Source organism: Amblyomma americanum, chromosome 5 (assembly GCF_052857255.1).
Source record: "Amblyomma americanum isolate KBUSLIRL-KWMA chromosome 5, ASM5285725v1, whole genome shotgun sequence".
NCBI classification, from domain to species: Eukaryota; Metazoa; Arthropoda; class Arachnida; order Ixodida; family Ixodidae; genus Amblyomma; species Amblyomma americanum.
In genome coordinates, this window is record NC_135501.1 from 170,309,307 (window position 1) to 170,334,912 (window position 25,606).

The window sequence follows — 25,606 nt, forward strand, 5'->3', positions numbered from 1 at the left end:
CGGCGACATGTACCGTTTTGTTGAATCTGTTCGCTGCTGAAAACTCACAGCCTTAAATGCGACATCTCGTACACTACGAAGAGCATGTGAACTACCTCTACATGCTGAAGCGTGCAGCCACAATGTGACCCTTTTAAGCCTCGCATGTGAAAGTTTCTTAACTAAGACCCCCTGTGCAAACAAAAGCACCCTTTTCAAGCACAACATCGGGTTCAGAAGTTGCTCTGACCTGCAAAAGCAGTGGAAAGTTGGGCTATACAATTCCTTGTCGCCAAACCCTAGCTTTTTTTAGCGACGTTAGCTACAGCGTGATTGAGCGTTCTCCACACAACAGATGACCATTCGCGGAGCGGCTCCCGGTTTCGTTTAAACAAGTTAGGCTTTCGCGAACACCTGCGGGATGCGTGTTTAAAACGCTGTGTGGGTAGACAAACTCATAAACTGCACATTAAGAAGAATAGCTAATCTTACGTTGTTTTTTCTTTTCCTCGACTTCACGGAAACAATAAAAAACGACGCTCTAAAACGTAGCCCCAAAAACAAATCTGGGAATACGGTTGCACCTTATGGAGGCTGCTGTTCTCTTTTGTTTATAGGTGTCATTAAGCGGAATTCTTATGTAGGAGGGTGAGCAAAAAGGAGAGACCATTGTTGCGATGGTGGAACTGCTTGTCAGCGCTACCTGACGATGCATGCCCGCTGTCTAGGTATGCGCAGTGCGCCCACCTTATTAAGCTGTCGTGTTCATTATTAAGCTGTCCTTATTAAACTGTCGTGTTATTAAGCTGTGCTGTTCATTGAGAGGTGTTCATTGCTTGTTACGTGTAGACGCTCGCTCGGTGCGCGTCGTCCAATAGCGACGTTTTACTTACGATGTCTTGTAATGCTACAGACTGGAGCACGGGACGTTTGTCAAAGTTATAGTTAAGCGACGCTGGAGGAATCCTCATGGTGTGGTGGTTGAATTAAAGTCGTTGTCGGCGCGAATGACCAGGGTGTGCAAACACCGTGAAGAACCTACGAGCTGCATCCCGTCTCCCCTTCGTTGCACACGTATGCATTCGTCCATGCCTGTTATCCGAGCTGTTGGCCGCAGCCGCTGGCCTGCTGGCACATAATTTAGAAAGCTGGGTAAAGGTCGCCTCGACAAGAGATGGCTTGCGTTTCGTTCCGAGATTCTGTGATGAATTCCTCTCACGCGTGCACAAATTTCTCCAATAGCATTTGCGCGGGAGGCAGAGTATGCGTTTCTGATTTCAGGCGGCTACATTTCGAAAACTCCAATATAGCTCGGCGCTTATTTGGGCCACGAATGCGTCTCAGCTCTTGGTTTGTTATTGTGGCCGCGCCTGTTGATGAAGACGTTAGTTGTTTCATGGAAATAGTTTCTACTTTCCGCGCGTTCGCTGCTCTCGTTGCTTTATCTCGCAACATTAGGTTAGGGTACCTGCATGCAAGAACCGCCTCTTTACTGCTCTGTTCGGGCTGCCCTTGAAGGAAAAACTAAGTGAATTTGAGACGGTACGGAACAATGTCTTATGTGCGAGCTTCTTCTGGAGCCCTTCATCATTACATGAAGGCGCTTCCTAATACTATGTACAGACGTCAGTTGTTGAAGCCCTTTCAAGCAAATGCCGCTCGTTTTGTTAAAGGATAAAAACGGAAAAGGAATAGCCACGCAGCCACCAATTGGAGCTCAAAAGCTGAACAGTCGTCAAACTTTCGTAACATTTGTGTTCGGACGGCGCAAGTAGTTTTCAAACGGAAGCGAAGTATTTTATTTACTCGTTGCAGTGACCAATTAATTTCTTTACAGTTCGTCCTTAACGAACATTCCCAAAGCTTCTCAACAGCAGCTTTTCTTTATCATCCCAACGATTCGGGCACTCCGTGTTGCTGCTACTATGTTAATGACTTGTGGCCTGCGCATAAGTGTAAGCATTCTTTCAAAGAATAAAACAATGCAAACTTTGGATATTTAGAAGAGGTAACAATTTGTTAGCTTCATAGATTTTCACTTTTTCGTTCTAGTTATGTACGCTTGGTGGGGCTGAGATCACAGACTATCGAAAGCGTTCTTTTGGGCCTATAAGGGCTCTGAACGCCACTTTGGCCTGCAGGGTCCTAACGGCAAAGGCGTCATACTTTTGCAGTGTAGCTGCACATCATGCGCCATTGGCGAGCGGTAGCGGATTCTCGTAGGGATTTCGCTACTCGTTTCACACAGGAACAAGAAATGTGATATCCTAAAGTAATTGCAAGATCACAAAAGACTGAGCTGCTCAGATAGAGAGGGAAATAAGACAGCATTCCTAGGCTTCGTTTGAAGCGCACTATTTGTCGAGAGATGCTCCAACTGCGCGCATGGCTGCCTAAGTCGCCCAGTGGCTCGCTTAGAGACCATGTATACGCCTAGGCCGCCTCCTCTTGGTATCGACGCGTTAGCGTTCATACACAGTCACTGTCTGGTGGCGATGCTGCCTGCAGCCGGCGTCGATAGTTCAAGCGCGTTCAGCATATTCTACCAGATACTGAAATGGTGTCCACGATTGGTCAGCGCTGCGGCACATGGCGTTCTACTGCACATGGCCCGTAGCAATTCAGCTGCTACACGCTGTGATGTTACTCCATGATTCGCACTGACGTCACGCGAGCTGATATGTGCGGCGGGCTTCATGCTGCTCGGCTCCCACGGGACGCGCCGTTGGCTCACGTTCCTTCACGTTCGCACTTTTTTTGGGCTGTGTCTGTCGCGCTTCCCGCCGGGCGATTACTCGCCGGTTGGCCACGCTCCAGGCAGTTACCCTGTGTGGCGCAGCCGTCCGGCTTGTTACCAAGCTAAGCACCCGTGTCACCTGGCTAAAGTGAAGCTACACGCGTGGCGTGCTCGGTACGAGAACTCTCCCTGTAAAACAAGATGGAGTTCGCAGCCGCGATGGCTCATTTGGCATGGCGCTCGGCTCCAAACCCGAAAGACGCGGGTGAAATCCCAGCCGCGGCGGTGGAATTTATACGAAGGGGAAATTCTAGAGGCCCGTGTGCTGTGCGATGTAAGTGCACGTTAAAGAACCCTATCAGGTGGTAGAAATTTCCGGAGCCCTTCATTACGCCGTCCCGCATAGTCTGAGTCGCTTTGAAACGCTCATTCCAATAATAATAATAATAATAATAATAATAATAATAATAATAATAATAATAATAATAATAATAATAATAATAATAATAATAATAATAATAATAATAATAATAATAATAGGTTTAGGTGTTTGGGGAAAGGATATGGCGGTTTCTTTCTCATTATCGGCGGAAAACTGAACCACGCCGTAAGGGAAGAAATAAAGGAGGGAGTGAAAGAAGAAAGGCAGAAAGAGGTGCCGGTGTGGAGGGCTCCGGAATAATTTCTGTCATCTGGGGATCTTTAACGTGCAATTATGGAGGAAAAACGCTAAGGCACCCGTGTGCTGTGCGATGTCAGTGCACGTTAAAGATCCCCAGGTGGTCGAAATTATTCCGGAGCCCTCCACTACGGTACCTATTCTTCCTTTCTTCTTTCACTACCTCCTTTATCCCTTCTCTTACGGCGCGGTTCAGGTGTCCAACGATATATGAGACAGATACTGCGCCATTTCCTTTCCCCAAAAACCAATTATTATTATTATTAACGTGCAATTACATCTCACAGCGCACGGGCGCCTTAGCGTTTTTCCTTCATAAAAACGCAGCCGCCGCAGTCGGCTTCGAACCCGTAAACCATAATTTGTTTCTTGGGTGAGAATGATTAATCATAGCCTAAATTTGAGACTTTGCAGAGAGCAAAAGGAAGGATTGTTGGGCCAGTTTGTTCATGATTAGCGTCGAAAACAGAGCGAAACACGAGACAGACAAAAACAACACACGCAACGCCGCTGCCACGGCCGTCGAATTTTGATGGAGGCGAAATTCCAGAGGCCCGTGTACTGTGCGATGTCAGTGCACGTTAAAGATCCCCAGGTGGTCGAAATTTCCGGAGCCCTTCACTACGGCGTCCTTCATAACCTGAGTCGTCTTGGAACGTTGAACACAATAAACTAACCAATAAACCAACCAGGTAGCCATGTTTCTTGTTCGTTAAACACAGGGACGTATCACTTGGACAATTTTCGTTATGATTGCCAATGTGCACCGCATCTAAAGTTTCCCTTCCATATTTGGTCCTTCCTCTCTCTCAAATGGTAACATCATCGGGCATCGCAAAAGGTTTTTTGGAGTTTTTGCAGCTGTGGCATTGAACAGCCAGCTCTCATTTTGACGTGCTGTTTTGTTCCAAGCGTTTATGAGTACACCTGGCAGTCTTCCCTGTATACACTTTTCCACAGGCCAAAGAAATGCGGTTAACAACACCAGCTTTACGCCCGATGAAGGGTTTCACGTGCTACATTTTACATACTCCTTTCTTCCATTCCTCTTTCTGAATTCTCGCCAAAAGGAAATCCCGCTTACGAGGTGCGGAAAACACAGCTCTTACACCACGCATTTCAACCACCTTCTTAATAATGTGGGATAATTTATGCAAGACCAGCAATACTTATTTCTTCATTTGCTCAAAGGTCGGCGACTTCTCACATGCAGAACCTTTCGCTCTCCACTACCCGGATTCATCAACAGCCCTGACGACCGAAAAAGGAAGAGTTGAACCTGCTGCGAGCAACCTGTAGACCTGCTGTATCAGTCTTCATGCCATACAGTAGCATTAGGTCTTGAGCACGCGACCAGAAGGTCCAGCGAAGGTCCTGCACTTCCAGCCACGGGCGACCTTAGAATGATTCGATCCATGCGGTTTTTTTTTGTAGCGTGAGCTGTACTGGCCGAGGTTGAGCAGTTTCGCGTGGCTCCTGGAGAGCCGTGCTGCGCATGCGCGAGGAGCAGTGATGTCAAACGGCGCACAGCTGGCGCGCCGGAGCCGCTCGCTCTGCAGCCGCCGCGCGCGCCTCTCCGGACATAGCCGCGGCAGACGCACTGGCGCCGGCGCATGCCCAGCTGTGCGCCTCCGTTGCGCAGTAGCCAAGTCTGACGCTGCGACGCAGCCGCTTGATAGCTCCTCTTATTTTGTGCGCATGCGCAGAGGTGTTAGTTGGGGCATACATATAGCGGGGCGTTTGCCAGTTTGGTATAGCCATGGAGAAGGAGAGAGAAATTGCTGCTCAGCGGCAATTGATGCTCAGCGGCTCAGCGTAGCTCACGCTATGTATATCCTGGCATAGCCGAGCTAAGCCACTGCTATTTTTTGTCTGGGTTAAAAACATTCATCATACATGGTCACTAGACAGGACTGCATATTTAGACGGATACATAGAACATGACAGGACGGGAATCGCCAACTAGGCCCGCAACGTATTTTATTAAGAGATCTTTTTACGCTGTTCGTGCGCTATCGAGAGACCACGTGCGGGGAGAAGTATTCAGCGAGCGCGCCAAGTCATTCAAACAGCGCAGCAGCTGTATAGGATTCCACACCGTCATCTCGGGCCATTAACTATAGCCAAGGTGGGCATCGAACGGGATTAATCGATTTGCAAAAGCTGTGAACGAAAATTCTGAGCATGCGCAAACAGAAGTCGCAATATCAGGTGTCAGGGAGACTAAATGGCACAGCACGGCTTTTTCGACGAGTTTGCATGATCAGATTTATTCTGTTTGCGAACGGACTTGTAGAATAAAAGGGCCAGCGTGCGCAAATAAACGAACATTTTCTTCTAAGCCGGGGACTCAAATGATTATGAAAAAATAACATTTATTTTCTCTTAACAAGAACTTTTTGCTGGGCTTGTTGGTGCATGATACGTAACCAATAAGCGCCAACGCAGGCGAGCAGAAGAAAGTGACACGGACGGGCGCTTACTTTGAACTGACATGCCCAGTGCATTCAGGAAAGACACAGCGCCATGCTCTTCAGTACAAGATTGAACGGCTAGGAATATTTCTTTGTGTTGAATAGAATAAAAAAAAAAACTCTGAGGACGGTTAGGCCTATGCAACGCGAGATTCAAGGATAGTTATCGAGGCATTTAGTTTTGGGGATATTTTGAGGTAGAAACGATACAGTGGCCTCATATTGCACTGGTGTAGTGGTCAAGTGATGCATCCCGGCACTGGCTGGTCGCTGTTCCAAACAGAGCCACCCGTAGGCTTATGCAACCAAGGTTGACTGGCGCCACCGGTCGGCGCGCGTACGCCGACAACGACAAGAAAGCCAGGGACGGGCGCCTGAGAGTTATCGATGTAAAAAAGATCTTTAATATCGGCACAGAAAACATTGTCTGTAGGCGCTATTAGTATGCCATCGTGGGTGGCCCAAAACGGTGCTCCGTACACTGTTCGAGGAACATTCTACGTTGCCTCACCTTTCGGAACTGATGTTTTAGTGAAGTTCACTTTCTACAGCAGATTGCCCAGACACAAAATTGACTAAGCGATATTTTTGTGGGAGCTCGCGAGTCATGGACAATTTTATCCCCCGATAGTACTTGGTTCTAAGATATACAATCATTCTGCGAAAAGCAGCCTTGGCAGACAACGGGTGATGACACGTAGCTGACACAACTATACGTGATCGAGTGTGCTTTTTGGCCTCGCCCGTCGTATGGCAGCACTGCTTCCCTTGAATGATTGTAACCAACCAAATCTCCCAGATACGTACTGGCCCGGCCAAGACGTGCTGGCCCGGCCAAGCATGGGCTTTGGACAATTAAATGCCGGGCGCTGGACAGCGAGGCGAGCTTGCTTTGCGCCGATCAGCTCAGCGCTTGGCTTAAGCAGGATTTCACCAGAGCAAACATTTGTTGAAAATCTATTGCACAACAGCCCACACTGACGGAAGCAGGGTGAGAACAGAGGTGGTTAGTCTTTTTCTCTACACAGAAGTGAAGAGAAACAGCGTCTGACGCCATCTCAGCCAGACCTAGAATATGCTACGCGAGCCCATCAATGTAACTTCATGCTTCTACACGTTGAAAATAAGGAGAGTCTTTATTTATTAAATGTTTACTCTTCGTCGTCGTACTCATAGTAATTCTCACGTGGCGGAGCGGTGTAGCCACCACCGCCTGTATTATCGTCCCATCCCGAATAGTAGTCTTCGTCAGCCTCTTGTTCAAGCTGTCGGCAAATTTGTGTTCGATTTTCGTTTGCTGCATGGGGAAATAAACAAATAAGACAATTTAGGCGACGCCTTACTTTCAATACCTCGGAAAACTGTTGCATTCATTCATTCGATACTATAAAAGAAGACTGATGTACAAAAGAATATTAATGCGCAGCTATAGTTTCTGCGTAGGTTTTGGAATAAGACTGACCAGCGTACCTAGCTATCTATCTAGGTACTTTAGACAAAGCGGCAAGGTTCCGCTTGACCGCCATCGTTGGTAGCCCGTGCACGAGACGGGCGCTTGAGCCGATGGCACCGCAGTCTCTTCCACTGAGTTTCAAAATCTAACTGCTGCCTCTGATTGCCAGCTTTCGCCTATCAGTAAATAATTTATTTATATGACACAGCTAGTTGCGGGGTGCTCTCTACACCAGACCCTGGAATTCCTAACCAGCGCTGTACGATCTGCCATGGAGTACACAAGCCATTGACCCGTGTTTCGCCGCAAAATAGTGATGCCAGGCTCCCTGTTATCTTTAGCAGGCTTAGCAATGACTGCGTCGAATACTCATTTAAAATAGCCCAGTTTTGATTAGGCAACCAGAATATAGACTGTTTTTGAGCGGCAGTCACGAAGTGGTGTGTATATATGATTGAAAGAGGCATAAGTCACTGTACGGGCCGCGTCGTTTTAAAATTTTTTATCATGCAAATGAAAACATGCGCGGAGAGAAACAAAGTGACCTTCATGAGATTGCATGAAAAGCTTGATCATTACTACGAAAGCACTGCTCCAGATGTACCAACCCTGAACAAGAGACCTTTATTATCTTCTTTTATGCAGTAAAGCACACGCGAGAGAGCACAAGAGCTTTTTGCTCGGAACTAACCCGAGCTTACTTTAGCTACTCGGGTAAGATGATCAGTTTAGTTGGGAGCAGCGTCGCTCCAGCTGTAGCCAATGGGAGAAGGCTGTCGCGCTGCCTGGGTCACGTAAACATGCGGCGACATCACAACCAGCCCACCAGATTTGGGGAAAGTGACCATCGTGGTGTGGTGGGAGTTAAATTATTGATTGGGCGCGAGAGGTTGAAGGGGTAGAGCAACATCGGTTGCACACACCCTAAAGGTGGCTGTCATGAAAACAGCTACCTGCCAGTGCAGTGGCACGTCGCCTAACCGCTGTGCCACTCCGCTGGTACAGGACTCGCAGTGATCTATGAATGCTTAGCAGAAAATTGGCAAAATTCTGCATATATGGGCATTAATGCGCTAGAGCTGTCGCGTCATGCCCTTAAGGCGGGGCTTAAATGTCCCCTCCAATTCAATAATGAAGACACGTTTTGGCACGTCTACAGGTTTAACTGTGTTAAACACCTGCCACATTTTACCGAGTAAATATATAGTAGGTTCCTTTTGTTTCGTGAAAAAAAACTTTCCCGATCATTTTGGGCGCAAAACGTCCGCATAACTTGGTGGGCAAAGTAAAGCTCACCATTTAATGGCAACACAGAAAAGTGAACAACAAGCCTTCACGGTGCTTCGTGAACGTTTCGACAAGACGATTTGTTATCGTCAGACGCACTTCTGAGACAAAACTTTCTAGAACATTCTCAGCTCAAAAACTATACTTCGCTTGGATAGCAAAGCAAAACTGCCCTCTTTATTGAACAGAAACAAAGTAAACAAGAGAGGAGGCCCTCAAGGTGCTCAGCCAACGTTTGGTCAAGAGGATTTATTTTCGTCTGATGAAGACGAGTCTTTTTGTTGAAATGTTGGGTAACTACCTTGGCGTTTCCGTCCATCTTGTTGACTGTGGTTGTGTTTTAAGAAGCTCCTCTACCTGACCTAATATTACCGTGCTCCCCAGTGAATCGGTTAATTATTCCGCTTATCTCAACCTGCTTCGATGTGCACAAAGGAAGTTACGTCCTGTTTAATATCATGGTGCTCGTGATGTGTGTTACAATTCCTGCAGTGTGAATCTAGCCAAATCCTGCTTTGCTTTTTCTATAGCCTCAGTTTAGTGGCCCCTAGCCTTCTACTGTGAAAGGAATTCGTTAAAAGAAGGTTTTCATTGTTCTAACACGAAATATTGCAGTTTGTTTCCAGAGGTACGCGCAGGAATCCCAGTGGACGATGACACTTCACCTGCTTCAGATTTGTTCACTTTATGCCGGAGAGATGCAATGCGTTGATAGAAGCCCACAGAAGATAGGAGGAATACGGCAGTAAAAGTCAAACAGAAGAGATAAATAGGGGTGGATACGAATGTTTCCGCCCTCTGCTATTCCAAAGTGGGAGGTTTTCCGTATGAAAACCACACAGCTGCTGAAGCGAGTATGTCAAAGTTAAAAATGCAATGCGAAATGCCGACCTCTACCAACGGATTACACAAGTGTAGCACAAAAATCCTGTCTTGATTGACGCACCCAGTCTGAAAATCAGTGCCGCAGAACAGCATATAAAAAAGAACTTGAAACATAGGAATGCATACACAATGAAAAATTTTAATAAGCTTCTTAGCACGCCTCATTGATAGCGACAGCCCATTGTTAACATACTGTGGGTTTCAAGCTTCCGGAATCGTGTGTTGCTTCTTAAAATAAACGATCAATTCCTATCACTGCAAAATATTAGTGCCACTTGTGCAGAGTGTTTCTGGCAAAGCTCTGGGTTTGGACAAATGAAAGGGACCAAGAATTGCGTTGACTTTTTCGCACGGAACTTTCGATATGACAGCTAAGTCGAACTCGACGGCGGGAAACGACGACGGTTTTATCAGGAATGCCTTTGTGGAGTCCTCCAGAATAATTTTGGCAGCCTCAGGTTTTTAAAATTTATTTAAATTGCTCCACGCACTGGTATTTTTGCATTCACCTTAACTGTAATGGCATCGAACCTGCAGGTACTCTGTCAACGACCCTTGGCCAAATAGTGGAACGCCAAAGTCTCTGCGCAACCATTTTGGCTACTGCGTTTAAGGCTAGCGAAAAGAACACGTATGAAATTACGCATACGATGTGCGGTACCGAAGTTTTGACGCACCGAGAAATACCACTGCATGTTGTTTTTTGTGTCCCTACGTTTCTTCAAAACACTGGCCTCATGCACTGTCAAACACTATTTTCGATTAAGTACTTAATCGTTTCCCTCCCAGGGCTGCTTCGTTTATCTGGTATCTTTGAACATGTTCTTCTCGAGTTCAAATTTATCAAACGCATGAAACATTAAACTGTAAGATACAAAGAACTAAAACCATTTGCTTTGTCGCAGCCCAAGCTTAAACACAAGCCTGATGTGCAAGCGAAACGCTAAATCGTAACCTAGGTAGCCTAAGTACTTTAATGACCATCGCTTTCCCAACCTAAATACAACCTGAGGTAAATCCATCCTAAGCTAAATCTCATCCGGGAAATAGAAAATACGCACTTTTGTAGTTGGCGTTATATATCAAGAGGTGTAGTTAACTACCAGAGGTTAGGACAATATAGACGCGTGGCTTCATATTTCCGGGAAATACTTTGCAGCACAGTCACAATTTCGAGACAGAACCAGTTTTCAGATGAAGCTTTTGTCTTGATGACAATAAACCACGGCAGTGAATTAATGGATTTCTCAGTGCTAATGTGTTACCTTCTGTCTTATATTTTTCTTCTCAGTGTAGTAGATATTCCTCTTAGCAGTTTTTGCATGCGGGCTGATCGCTGTAAACTTCGTTACATTCTGTTTAAAATTCTCCGTGAATGAACAGAGCATTATTACCGTTAAGGTAAAATAGACAGCTGAACAAACAAGTTGGATCACTGCACTCCTCTCATTTCTCGTGCAGGAGAGGAGGAAACAGCTGCCTATTTCATATTTTTAAAGCTTTGTGAAGTGGCATTCAAAGGTTTGTATTCGGCGCAAATCTCATTTTCCGAATTTAAATCTAGGCTACCTGTCGAAGTCATTATTGGCAGGCCATCTTGCAATCTTACTTTTTTTTCTTTTGCAGCGAGAGCAGTTCTATTTACGCTTAGAGCCGCAGAACTTGGATGTCGGCGAGGCACTTTTCCTCAGGGCTTCAGCCTGCAGTAAACCTAAGCTTGACAGCAGCACCTGTGGCCGGAGCGCTCAGCCGGTGTTGTTCCCTTTACGTTGACCGCCGATAAAAGTGAAAATAAAGGACTTGGACTAATTGAGGAGTATCTCAACCTCTTCTCGGGCGGTTTTCGTCAAATGTGTCGCAATATTTAAATGCAAGTTACGTTCAAGACATGTGCGCTCCCGTGCGGTCGGCGTTGAAGTCTCACGAACTCGTATGTGCTTCTGACAGCTGGGCTTCGGTGTATCACAGGTGACTGCCCGGTTAGGTGCCTGCTCTCGCTCCATCAAGGTTAGCATAGACTTATCTTAGCTGGTCTTTTTTTGCAGCACTTTAGGCTTTGCTGTCACCGCAGAATATGCGCTGACGTCTTTCGGCGAAGTAATTCCAAGAAGACGTCACTGTGATTGAACGTCGAATGTCAAAGAGCATATCAAGAAGGCATGTTGAAGAGAGAGTTTTCTACTTACTGCTACATGACTCCATGCAGTGCGTGCAGTTTTCAAACCGGTTTTGGTTGCCGTCGCATCCTCCATATGTGAAGGGTGAGCATATATCATTGGTAGAGTTATAGTGCCACATCTCAAACAGCCCTCTGCATCTGCCGTTTACTTGAGGCAGAGAGCAAATGGACGAATTGTTGACTGGTGTACCTGAAATGAGGTGTCAGTACAGGACAATAGACATTATGTGTGCTGTCGTGAATAGTCCTTTCCTCACACAAGGCATTTGGAGTCACCGAAACGGTGCAAGCCGAGCAAAAATTAGAAACATTGAGCAATCTGAAAGATTATCTTTATTTGAAGTGCTAAGAAAAAGTAAAAAAACAGTTTGGGCTAGATTATAGTAATCTGCCTAATTAAAATTCCTGGTGAAGTTGAACTAACAGTACGGTGCTAAGAAACTGGTTTGGATTTTCTGCAGGGAAAGCGCTCAATGTTTAGTGCGCCTGAGGGCATTCTTCCCGAAACTTGAAAGGGACACGCAGCCGGCCTGCCCCAGTCGTTGAAGAACGACAGCTGTGTTCACGCCTCCACCTCAACAACAAGACCAACCACGTGTCCAGAACCATGGTAACTGATCTTGAAGGAAGTTTTGAGGAAAATGTACTGTGTAGCGACTGGTAAAGTATGAAGGCGCGAATCGTAGCAATCGGTCGGCTTGATCTCCTGTTCGGCGGCGCTTATTTTGGCCGCCTTCTTGTCGCTTCATAGCTTCAGCAGTGTGCATTGCTTTGACGTCCTAATCCCGAGTCGATGTGTTCTTCATTCTCTTCCTCGATGAGTCAGTTTCCCCTGTGTTAGTTTGTTTGGGCATTGAGGTTTTGATTGGCGCAAAAGAATGCAGGCGATAGAAGTATGTAGACTGTCCGTTAAAAATTTTTGGTTTAAGAGGCCAAATATTGACATTATGTTTACTCTATGAAGTGTCAATATACCCATAAAGTAACTCCTTCCATCTGCTCGTATCCAAAAGCGACTACCACCGCTTTGAAGGCTAGGTAGCGTCGCAACTTGAGCATTTGGCTCACATCATCATCATCATCGTCCTCATCAGTATATACCCACTGCAAGGTAAAGGCATCTCCCATGTCTCTCTAAATAACCCTGTCCTTTGCCAGATGCGTCCACCCAATGCATGAAACCTTCTTAATTTCATTCTCCCACCTAACCTCCTGCAATCGCCTGCTACGCTTGCCTTCGCTTGGATTCCAATCCGTTACCCTTAAGGACCAGCGGTTATCTTGCCTTCGCAATACATGCCAAGCCCAAGCCTATTTCTTCCTCTTGATTTCGACTAGAATATCATTAACCCGCATATGTTCCCTCACCTAATCTGCTGGCTTCCGCTCTCTTAACGTTATACCTATCATTTTTCTTTAATAGTCCACTGCGTTGTCCTTAGCTTAAGCTGAACCCTTTTCGTTAGCCTCCATTCGTTAGCATGAGCGTTTTAACATTGTATATATATATATATATATATATATATATATATATATATATATATATATATATATATATATATATATATATATATATATATATATATATATATATATATATATATATATATATATATATATATATATATATATATATATTCTATGAATATTGCAATTAGAATGATATATAAAATTGTGTACCTATGCGCAAGGATTTTGCCTTGGACTGAAGATTTTTATGAAGTCTAACATGGCAAGACCTTCTACGTACCGGCCAGCCACTCCATATTTGACAAGGAAGCATTTATAACATGCCAAATAGTAAAAGGAGCGAGTCAGGATAGAAAACGAAGCGCTCTTCACCTGCGATAACCTTTTCATATTTTTCGTATTATTGGAGTGTCGGTTCGCTGGTAGCATGTATTAGGAGTATGCTAGGTTCATAAGTGGTAAAATTTTGAAGCCTTTTTCCGGAAAACTCTGACTACACATAGACCCGATAAAAATAAGGTTGTCTCGAACTCACTTACCGTACACGGTGGCCAGAATTAAAAGAAAATAAACGCATCTTTTGATTTCCATGACCACAGTCTAAAGCTGCTATATTTAACAGTGGTTTCTGGTGCGCTAACATTTGAGCTATCCTTCGATGCTTTTATATCTTGCTCATAGTGTAACATTGTTTTTTTTTGACGCCATGATAACCTTTAACAATCTTTCAGTAGCGCGGTGGTACCGACACAATTGACTGTAATCAGTTATCACTGTGAAATATGTCTAGACAGCGTTACAAGTTTTCTGGGCTTTTGCCTTATGAATTTTTTGTCTTGAACTCCAATGTCACAGGATATTAACCTCTATGAATGATAGGGTAATGAGCCTACTGCAGACAGGCTTCTAAGGTATGAGCGCTAACCGGCGCAGAGTTACTGATTAGTTTCTCATGATATGCATTATCATCCGACCCCGCACAGGCATCCTACACGCCCGAATAACGTTGAGCTTCATGGATTAAGTGAATAATGTTCACGTGGTTGTGAGAGTATGGTCTACTCTGCACAAATTAGGGGTGTCGCAAAGTGTCTTATGAACTACTGTGACATTCAGGTGGCTTGAATCAAAGAAGGAAAACAAATATTGGTCCTTAATATACGTTAATATGTTATTTGAATAGGAGAGGATTTGTTGGATGGTTCTGATCAAACTTCTGGAAATGCAGTGTTCATTAAAGCCTTTTTGGTGAGTATTTTGTGAGAGCAGGGAACTCATCAGTGGTAAAGGCCACTAACAGCATCATCATTAGCATGACTACGCCCTCTGTAGGGCAAAGGCCTCTCCCATATCTCTCTAATTAAGCCTGTCCTGAGTCGGCTGCGGCCACCCTAGCCCCGCAACCTTCTTAATCTGATTGGGCCACCTAACTATCTGCCGCCACCTGCTACGCCTGCCTCCTCTTGGAATCCAATCTGTTACCCTTAAGGACGATCGCTTACCTTGCCTTCCCATTACATGCCCTGCCCAAGCACATTTATGCCTCTCGATCTCAACTAGGGTGTCATTAACCTGCGTTTGTTCCCTCACCCACCCTGCCCCCTTCCTGTCTTTTAACGTTACACCTTATCATTTTTCTTTCCATGGCTCTCTGCGTTGCCCTTAACTTCAGCTGAACCCTTTTCGTTAGCCTCCACGTTTCTGCCTCGTAGGTGAATGCCGGTAAGATACAGCCGTTGCACACTTTTCTCTTGAGCGATATTGGTAAACTTCCATTAATTATCTGAAAGAACCTGCTGAATACTCTCCAGCCCATTCTTATTCTCGTTATTTCCCTCTCGCGATCCTGATCAGCGGTCACTACCTGCCTTAGACGTATTTGCTTGGAACTTCCAGCACTTCGCTACTAAATGTACACTGCTTTCCTTTTCCTACATTGTTAATCATTACTTTAGTTCTTTGTGTCTTAACTTTTAATCCGCCGTCCTGCTCTACCTAAGACATTGACCTTTGTGATTAACCGCATTAGTGACTTAGCAAGGCCATGTCATCAGTGAGTCGTAGATTACTAAGGTATTCTTCATTAACTCTTATCTTCGTCTGTTCCCAGTCCAAGCCTCTCAATACCTCTTGTTAACAGGCGGTGTATAGAAATGGCGAGATTGCGTCTCAATCTCTGACGCGTTCCCTTCCTTATTGAAATTGTTTTGCTCACTTTACGGAGGACTATGGTAACTTTGCGGCCGTTGCAGATATATTCCAGTATTTTTACTTGAGGCTCTTCTACACCCTGATTCCGCAATGCCTGCAGGACTGCTGGGGCCCCGACGGAGTCAAATCTATGAACGCTATATACAGGGGTTGGTTATATTCTGCGCATTTGTCTATCACCTGCTTGATAGTGTGAATATCATCTATTGTGGGATATCCTTTACGAAATCCTGCCTTATCATTTTATTGATTGAAGTCTTAAGTTGCCCTGATTTTAATAGCGATTACCTTTACATATATAATATTTGTCCGTAAAGTTTAAAAACTGATTTATTTTGTTGTCTAGAAATGACTCCCTAAAACAAATGTTGGTGCGTATGTGTAGCGCAATATTTTCGGGCTAACCTGAGCTACTTATGCTAATTTCTATGGCAGCCGCTAGATGGCACTACCTGTAAAATTATACGTTCTCACTAGTCGTCTCTGTATTCTACTGTGAGTGAATGTGGAGGGATGGACGTCCACCTCGAACAGCGTAAATATAAAATTCTGTGTAAATCTTGGCAAGACAGCCACACAGACGTATACGCTCCTTCGTGACGCTTACGGCAATGAGACATTATCGTGGGCGCGAGTTTTCGAGTGGCACAAGAGGTTCGTTTCAGGGAGAACATCGGTGGAAGACGACACAAGGCAGGGGCGCCTTTCAACCTCACGGAATGAAAATAACGTGACTCGGATCAGAGAAGTCGTACAGCAAGACCGCACCATTACAATCCACATGCTATCAGATGCTCGAGACATGAGTAAGACAGCATGCCACCAAATCTTGCGTGAGAATTTGGGGAAACGAAAGCTGAATGCCAGACTTGTGCCGCACTCTCTCACACAGGACCAGAAGGACACGAGAGGATCAGTGAGCGCTTATTTGCACTCCGAGGCAGAGAAGGATGCTGCATTCGTCGACAGCATCATTGCTGAAGACGAAGCATGGTGTTTTCAATACGATCCTCAAACAAACAGGCAGAGCGCCGAATGGCGGTCCACAAGCTCTCCGGCGTCGACAAAGGTGCGGCGACAGAAGACCAAAACAAAGGCGACGCTGATAGTTTTTTTCGATGCCAGAGGTGCCATACACAACGAGTTAGCCCCACAACGGCAGACGGTGAACCAGGAGTTTTATATCCGCGTGCTCCAACACATGCGTGATTCACTGCGACGCCGTCGCCCTGACTTACGGGCATCTGGACAATGAAGCCTTGTCCGCGATAACGCAAAGCCGCACACTGCTCTCAACATGACAAAATGTTTCTCCATGCACAAAATTACTGTACTTTCCCATCCGCCACACTCGCCTGACCTCTTCCATGCGAATTTTTCCCATTTCGTCGTGTGAAGAAAGCCCTAAAAGGTCGCTGGATGGGGAGCGTGAAGACCATTCAAGACGCCACAACAAAGGAGCTGACAGCCCTGCCTAAAGAAGTATTTTCCAACAGTTTCCAAGACGTTAAGAAGCGTTGGATGCTGTGTGTAGATTGCAAGGTAGACTATTTCGAACGGGTGTTGCGCGAATGATTTCAATCTTAAACGCATTTTTTTTAATGGACTTAGTCTCGGAACTTTACGGGCAAAGGTATCTCGTAGGCAACGGACAGTAAGCTAATCGGCGAATAATTTTTCAAGTCCTTGGCATCTTTATTATGAATTGAGACAATAGTAGCGTTCTTCCAAGCTTATGGGTTGGTCGAGGTCATAAAGCATTGTGTATACAGGATGGCTAGTTTTTCTAGCGCAATCTCCCCTCCGCCCTCCAATAGATGTGCTGTTACCTGATCCTCACAAGCTGCTTTTTTCCTTTGCATTGCTCTTACGCCTTTCTTGACTTCCTTCTTCGTTACTGGCGGGACGTCCCATTGCTGTGTGATGCAGCTTATACCACTTACGTCCGGATTACATTGGCTACTGTACAGAGTTATGTACAACTCTCGCCTACTTAAACTATCTTTTCTACATTGCTAATGACATTTCCTTCTTTGTCTTTTGACGCACACATCTGTAGCCGCCGCGGTGGCTCAGTGGTTATGGCGCTCGGCCGCTGACCCAAAAGATGCGGGTTCGATCTCGGCCGCGGCGGTCGAATTTCGATGGAGGCGAAATTCTAGAGGCCTTTGTACTGTGCGATGTCAGTGAACGTTAAAGAACCCCAGGTGGTCGAAATTTCCGGAGCCCTTCACTACGGCGTCTCTCATAGCCTGAGTCGCTTTGGGACGTTAAACCCTCATCAACCAAGCATACATCTCTTTTTTGGCTATGCTTAGTTCCTTATGACCGCTTTGCGGCTACGTGCGTTCTTTAGATCGTGCTCGATTCCCTTCATATAAAGCTTCCTTTTGTCAGTCACCTTCAGTTTGTTGTTTACATTTGATAGCTTTGTCTGCGGTGTTTGATGCTTTCATGCTTTGGCGTTTCTTAATCAGATATTTTGTCTCCTGAGAGAACTTGCCGGTAACCTGCGCAGCCATCCAACCGCATACTTATGCTCCGCATTCCGTAATTATAGTAGTGAGATTCTCGCCTGTTGCTTGAACATTAAGGGCATTGTCCTCAGTTAAAGCCGAATATCTGTTCTGAAACGATATCCTGAATGCCTCTACTTTCCTTCATATCGCCATGTCAAATAACAAAAGTAGCTATATCTCAGGCCTAGTTTAAATGGCTCCGCGAAGTACTCCTTCAGCTTCACTTTCTGAAATTTTAGAAACCCGTTTGCTCTCAATAGATCTAGCTCGCTTGTTCTCGTGGTACTTTTAGGAAAGAAAACAAACTGTAAACCTCTGTGAAGTATAACACATCATATTAGTTCATGGAAGTTTAATACTTTCGTGGTTAATTTTTGGAGAGCAGACTTTTGTGTGTTTTTTTTCTGACAAAAATGAATTCCAGATATATGTCTTCTCTTTCAGGTACTATTTTGCGTTTGTCTTTTCGCTAGATCGTTGCAATCACAGTTAATTTTTCTCCCCCAGAGCATCTTCAGCTGCCAGGATGACGGAACGGGAAGGATATTGAGTTGGGTGTGTTGGTACAGATTTATAATATTAAAAATGGACACGAACTGTACGAAAACATCCAAAGAGCCCGCGGGATAAGGGCTTTCGTGCCTGATGTATCTCATGTTTCGTGCATGTTTTAGTGCAGCTCGCGCTGCGGTTTCTGGTCATGAAAAAAGCAGGCACTCTGAGCGCTTATTTTGCATAACAGCCCCGTTGCAATGAAGTGTCCCAGTGACAACTGCACACGTGCTGCTTTGGAGACTATTTATTAATGTCAGCTACTATTAAGTTCATGTCGTACTCAGCATAAGAATGTAGCTACTTCCTCCATCAACGTCCAAAGCAGTAGACTCGTCGTTGTAAGCATTAATTCTCTCTATTTTTGTACAAATGGCGGCAGTGTTGTCGTTCCTTATAAAAATCTCCGAGCTGTCATACACGACGAGCAGTACGATGCCACGTAGGCAATTGGCGGTTACATAAGATAAGGCTGCTAAGGGATGGCTTTCACCTTTGAAAGTTGTTTAGAATTGTCAGCTCACTTTAATGAAGACGTCGCTAACAGCCCCGTGAATGCCCGATCAGATGGCCGTGCTTGACTGCGGATAGATAAAAACAATGCTCGTAATAATTATATTCCCCTCGTCACTTATATGAACCCGACAACCATACGCGATACAGCCGAGTCCACTTATAAAGAACCTGACGGTCACGCAGGTTGCGTTCGTTATAACCGAAATTAGTAGCGTGTCGCCTTGCCTTATTATTGCAAAAAAAATGCACAGAGACGAAATTTACGTTAATTGTTTAAAAAAGTTCCCGCTGTACGTCTTTTCCACCTGCTTCTTCAAAGCAGACCCTATCAATCCACTTTATAAGCTCTCCCGTGACGTCATACGCTGTAGGTCGAGCTGCTTTATGGGCGCGATAATACAGATAACGATTGAGGCGTTTACTGCAGCTGGTGATAAGTCGGCATCCTAGTCCTCGGTCCTCAACAAAGCTCCAATAATCAGGTAGAAAGCTATCGCAGTGCATGTGCGCGCAGCACACAACTTCCTGCTGTCTTCCCGCCATAAAGAAACATACTTACGTAAACAGCGGACACTCCCGTAGGGCCATGCGGCTGAGCTACTACACTGCCGCCAGCGCCCCGAGCGGGCAGTCAGACCGCTAAGTTCATCCTCCGAGATCTTAGTCTCGTGCTTCAGCTTTGTTTCAGCTTCGGTTTCGATAGCAATGCGTTCGATTCTGATTTACCTTTGGCTATTAAAATATTCAACTACATCGTCTAAGTGGAACACAAGGGCTTTAATATTTCATTTCTAAGCATGTCATACATATAGACGTAATGAACTCTCGGATCACAGAGGATGGCAGACTTTTACTGGAAATACCACCAAGCTTCTCGAAGAACCTAGGCAAGCTGAATTAGTTCATGGAGGCTGAAATAATGCAATCACAGCTGTTCTTAAATTAATTTCGTGCCGTCATTGAGACGCCTCTTTCAGTTGCAGACAGAGAAGGGAGTGGTTTCACACAAAGAGTTTATTTTAACTTGTTTACAGTTTGAACTGTGCAGAAAAAGAAATGCTGGATCACACACATTTTATAAAATACATCATAATACAAAGAGCAACAAGAAAGAAGTTATGGTAAAGCCCGTGGCACCATGTCACAAAAAAAAAACATATTTCACATACGCTCTGCGGGTTTGTCATCCAAAACATCACCCGTGCGAACAACACAACAGGACATGTGAACAGCTAGACACAAGTAAGGGGATAAAAAGGCACGTATAGCACGCTCGATTCCTGCACATCAGCAGCTTTGAGTGATAGGTTCATAGGCTGTTCAGAAATAAAAGCACAACATATTCAATACATCATAGTAACACAATAGTAAGCTTGTACTCTTTGTAAAAGGCGATTATTGCGATTTGTTGGTCAATGTGTAGACACCACGCAAAAAAAAAAATTCACATTCGTGCTGCACGCTCTTGTTCTAAAGCAAGACAAATATGGCAAAATGGCAAACAACAACAACGTAAATCGTCTCATCAAAAAGGGCTGCAGTTGCCTTCGAGAACAATAAAAATATAACTTTCTACAAGCATTTTCCTACATGTACAGACTTAAGTCAATATCTTCACTAATTATTGAATGTAGCAAAGGGGAGGAAATATGTAATGAATGATCAGTGCAATAATGAACTTAGCGACGGATATATGTAAGCAAACCCTGTGTTTTATTCGCAGCGACGATAAACAATGACACATCAGGATTTAAATTTGTCCAGCTGTCTGCCAGACACTGGTTTCTTGAAGCGAATGCTAAGTTTCTTTTGATGAAATGTTCATGCCAAAAATGGGGAATTCTATATATTTTATTGACAAATGTACGTGTTAATCGCTGGGGTTCCATCGAGTGGGCCATGTGGTAATCTTAAATCGTAGCTAGAAAAAGACAATTCAAAGCTTCATTGACCGGGTGATTTTGTCAAGCATTTAAATACATGACAAGCGCACACTGAAAACTACCTTGAGCGAGCTGACAATCCCAGTATCCTGATACTGAACAGTAGGAATAGCAGTCTTCTTTAGCGAAGTCATCCCGGGGTCCATGAGGTCATCTGCTGTTAAATGGCCCCCGCATATGCGGTATGTGTCTTATAAAGCTGAGTCAGCGACTTTTCTAACAGGTCGCCCCTCTTGGCACACTCGATCCAAGCCTTCGACCTGAAACAATTATGGCGCAGTACAACCTGTAATCATTCACTTCACTGGCTGACTAAAAAAAAGAAACATGCGCATAGTAGCCGGTTCTAACGAGTGATTGGCAGCACTATTTTTTTATTTTTCTGTTAAAGTTCACAGAACAGGCGTCACTCACCTGCTGTTACGAGGAGTGCGTCAGAGCTTCGTCCCCGGTTTCCATTGTCTTCGACCGTTGTTCCCACATCATGAAACGCATCAGTAGCTCCCCTCCGTGGCATATTAGAGTGGGCTTGTGTGCAGAAAGTCATAAAACGGCAAACAGAAATGTATCGCAGCAAAAAAAGATAGAAAATAAAAATAAACTCGCTGATCACAGTTATTTATATGTTTGTAGGCAAGCATGTTAAAATGTCGTTCACGAAAAATTCTGTCTAAAAAGCTTCAATCCCTTGCGGAAGCGAGCTGACGAAAACTGATTTTTTGTCTATAAAGCAGTGACTGTTGTCAATGGTTGTCTGTGTGGTTTTCTTCCATACCGTACCTGTATGTGGTACGGACCAATAATAAACTTTCATTTTACAGTGATCGCACACTGTTGTAATGATTGCGTAAATCGCAGTATCCGCAACGATTTTCTTATGCCCCTTCACGAGGGCACTTTCAATTCTGATCGATCCCTGGACCGGGATCCGACTTTCAATCGCGATAGAAAATGATCGCTGATATAGCGGTCCAAGGATCGGCAGTAAGAACAGCCCTAGCGCATCAGATATCACTAAGTAGGCCCGAAACCCCCATCAAACTTTGCCAAGTTGAAAGAAAAGAGTCCTTGTATATTACTTCTTCCAAGAAAAGAATATTTCAATTTGGTATTATGGCTGAAAAAACGTACCTATCAATGCCGATCACTTGAAATTATCGAAACACATCATGCCAGCAGTATTGACACAGGTATGAGAAATTATGCCTGAATAAAACGTATTAGCATTTGAGGTACTGCAATCTAAGACAACCTTATTTGTTTATATTTTAGGCTTCTATTTTTTGCTGTTCGTTTCCTAGCACTCTATGTGACCTAAAAAGCACATAGTAGGTTTCGAACGCAATTGGGCAGCTCGATTCTGATGCTCCGATGGCAGGCAACTACTGCTGATTGCAGCTCAAATACGTTCGGGGGATATTGAGGCCCGATTAGGGTCTGACCGATTACGATCATAACTACCCGCCTCCCATGTGATAAAGGTATTTCAAGTGGTCGATTTCAAACGTGAATTACACTGTTCCACACACGCCATATAAAAGGTTTGTGTTGCGATACGGGTGAGCCATCTACAAATTCTGTGTTTTAAACGAAACGTTTAGCGAGTGACTTTTGGAAAATTACGCTTTAGAAGTATGCACAAACTCTTCCGGAAAAGGACAACAAACGGATGGCTCACAGCTCATATTATATGCTACACGTGCAAAATCCGTACACGCAGCATAACAACCGACTTGCTACAATGTTCTTAGCTCAAGAAACAACAAAGTTAATCCTGCAGGCAAAATGAAACAGGTTACTGGAAAAACGAGGCGACGCGTTGAAAAGCGCGGTGAGGTGGGAGTAACCGGCGGAACACGACCGGCGCAGCACCAACATCTATATGGAAATGGAGCGCTTGGACGCAACCCGGTGGACATGTGATAAGCTGCCGACCTTTGAAGTAGAGTGGAAGCAAACATAGGCCGCCTGGCGGGTGGTCAGACTCTTTATTGCTAGGCCGCGAAACGGCTTGAGTGCCCGCTCTTTACGTAAGTATGTTTCTCTATGTGCGCGCTCCCTGGACATGGCAGCAGCGCTTGAGGCGCATATACGATTGGGCAGGGGACGCGCACCCGGTGACCGGTTGAGCCTGCAAGGCACACCTGGTGGCTGGTATTCAAACTTTCAAAACGCCGTCTCTTACTGATCACCGGTCGTGTGCAGTAATTTTGCTTGTAAAGCAGCCTCTGTCCTGTTCTTAATACGCAGAAACCCTAAATTCCGGCATTTTAATTGTTTTTTGCGGGCCGACGCTTTGTTAAGGGCAATAACGGGGGCAAATGTATGGACCTGATTGACGGCGGCGGTGCTTTGTGCCTTTCTCACCTTCTGTTTTTGATGTTTGGTGTTTGTTTTAGGAGCTGGGCATGGGTGGAAACTTTTTGCCGTTCTTTTAATTGATGGAGTGTTCGATAATTGTTCGCGTTTTCCTGCAGCCTATAAATATTTTTCACTATGAATAAAGCATTCAGGTGTTATTCAGCTCCTTGCTTGTCTCCCCTCGTTTTCTTTCGTCTTCGCCTTTCGTGCTGTGGAGTTATGGAGAAATTGAATATGACTGGTATCGATAAAAGACCATCTCCTAAGCACAAAGCTCTTGTAAGGTAGAAAGGAGCAAGCCTGAAAATACAGGTATGGGCGTCACAAGCCAAACTCGTGGCTAGTAGCGCGATAAGGAAATAGGCCAAAATTCAATGGATCTCTGAGGCTGACAAAAGTGCCTTAAGGTTACGCGTTTGATCGATATTGAAGTATATAAATTTTGGTCTGAAACCGCTAGTGAACTTTCATCACACGAGGAAGACGGAAAAATGAAGATAATGTTGTACGCCAAAGAAAACCTGTACTTTGCTGCGCAGCAGGCAGCCAGCTGAGTTCAGACGTGTTTTGGTGCTTCGCCGCGACCCGCCGCGGTGGCTCAGTGTTTAGGGCGCTCGACTACTGATCCGGAGTCCCGGGTTCGAACCCGACCGCGGCGGCTGCGTTTTTATGCAGGAAAAACGCTAAGGCGCCCGTGTGCTGCGCGATGTTAGTGCACGTTAAAGATCCCTGGGTGTTCGAAATTATTCCGGAGCCCTCCACTACAGCACCTCTTTCTTCCTTTCTTCTTTCACTCCCTCCTTTATCCCTTCCCTTGCGGCGCGGTTCAGGTGTCCAACGAGATATGAGACAGATACTGCGCTAATTTCCTTTCCCCCAAAACCAATTATTATTATTATTATTGCTTCGCCGCTACGCGCTCTGCGTGCCAGCGTAGTTTCGGAACGTCTCTCGATTCACTTGTGCGGAGCAACTGTGCACTTCCGAGTGGCCCTCTAAGTGCTCCTCAGATGACGTTCATGCTGCGGCACGCAGCTGCGTCATGGAATACCACCTGTGGGTAGGTATTGTTGCACGAGCCCCCACGTTAGCAAGAACGCGCCGCACGGTGTGTATGCTGGAATGCAATACCAGCACTGCAAATACTATTATTATAGAATTTAAATATGTCCGCACGTATGAACTCTCTACTCACCAATCGTGGCGGCGGCTAGGTGGTGACAGCTACCGCATCAGTAGCATGGCTTACAGCCGACGCTACCGACTATTCGGTGCTCGGACCATCCTGCAGACCCAGTGTTTTAGCCCTCAGAAACATAGCCGAATTGCTGGCCGCAGTTCTTTGTGAGAGCTTCGTTGTAGGTGCCTGGAAAGGAATCCATCGTAACGCTGGTGCATTGCAAACTTGAACGAAATGACGACACAGGCCTTCAACGTCCGGCTGGCCGCAGTTTTAATTTCGGCTGCTGCTGTGCTGGCCGCTCACTGAAATGAATCATGGAGTCCCCATTTACGTTACCTTTTGTCTCTTTTGTCATAGAAATGCCGAGTTTTAACCAGCACGGCGAGCAAGTGTTTCTTTAACTTTTAATCCAAATCGTTAAACAATGAATGCGTGTTTCAGAACCGGACAAGCGAAAACAAATATATGAAATGCCTAACTATCTGATTTCGCTAATAAAATAAATTCGGTAGAGTTGTCCTCAATGTCCCTTTAACGTTGCTTCGAGCATAAAACAGCAGGGAACGTTTCCGGTTTAGATCTCGAGATGTACAGCATTTTTTTTTTCAATCATCCAAAAGTCATTTTGTTTTGTGCTTCATGTTTTCCTTGTAGCCGCTGCGGTTAGTGCGCTTAAACAACGTTCAAACTTCGGTAGTAACAAAGAGAAAGTGCACAGCTGGCTAGCTTAGCCAAACGGCTGGTCAAACTCAGACGGAGGGTTTAATAAAGTATCTTTGGAACAAATACCTCCTGTAACTCTTGAGGCTTCATACTCCAGTCCTGATATCGCCCTTTGTAGCCCTGCTACTAACCAGAAGTTATCTCGGTGAGTAGAGCTTTCTTTTCTTGTCTACATACCGTGTTTTATTACACGAAGCGAACTACTGCCCACAAACTGCATTTTTTTATTAGCTTTCTAACCACCTCTGCGCGTAATTCCGCCAGCGCTTCAACAAAATTTGTCTTCAATACTCAGTCATAGTTAGCGAGATTCTGTGAAGACACTGAATTTGCTTCCCACTAAAGAAATCTGCTTGGATGCAGTACTGCGCCACCTTGTCCACTGGATACGCCTGAAGATGAGGCAGGAGGGAAGACGGCGTGATGTGATAAAACCTGAGCACTAATCGTCCCTG

The 25,606-nt window shown here is 45.1% G+C and overlaps 1 long non-coding RNA gene across 1 annotated transcript; it reads right to left on the reverse strand.

Moving 5' to 3' along the window:
• Window positions 1-6,986: 6,986 nt before the first annotated feature.
• On the reverse strand, window positions 6,987-11,858 carry LOC144135269 (uncharacterized). The gene is made up of 2 exons (XR_013315423.1): window positions 11,681-11,858; window positions 6,987-7,166 (listed from the first exon to the last, which is right to left on the reverse strand). It is a non-coding gene; the product is annotated as an uncharacterized LOC144135269 (long non-coding RNA).
• Window positions 11,859-25,606: the final 13,748 nt, after the last annotated feature.